The sequence below is a fragment of the Penaeus monodon genome, chromosome 33 (assembly GCF_015228065.2).
Source record: "Penaeus monodon isolate SGIC_2016 chromosome 33, NSTDA_Pmon_1, whole genome shotgun sequence".
NCBI classification, from domain to species: Eukaryota; Metazoa; Arthropoda; class Malacostraca; order Decapoda; family Penaeidae; genus Penaeus; species Penaeus monodon.
Window position 1 is genome coordinate 17,709,555 of NC_051418.1, and position 453 is coordinate 17,710,007.

A 453-nucleotide genomic window follows, 5' to 3' on the forward strand; every position below is an offset into this window, starting at 1 on the left:
GAAAAGATACTATCATGCAGATTTTTTTTATTAAACATTAAGAAAGGGAAATGAAATGAGAGGAAGGTCTCAGTGTTTATACTCGAGGACAAGACAAAAGAAAACACGCAAGCTGTTATTTCATACAGCAAGTGACAACCTTTAGAATGCAATAGGCACCATCACAGACTGTCTTTCGAATGACAACATATGCCAAGGAGAGAGCCAAAAGTGGGGGGAAAAGATATTAAAGGTTCCTCCAGACAAGAAGGCTGAACGTCGGGCATGTCCCGAGGCGCGCAGCTAAGGGCTGAACAGCCGATTCCATTCGCTCAAACGTACGTGTGTGTTTTCAGACTAATCCTCTCTTTTTTTGTCTTGTAATTTGTTTCTCCCGTAGGAATTTGTTCACCTTTGCAGGGTTCTCATAAATCTATTTTCTCAATGCCGCATATGGTATGATCATAGCGGTTG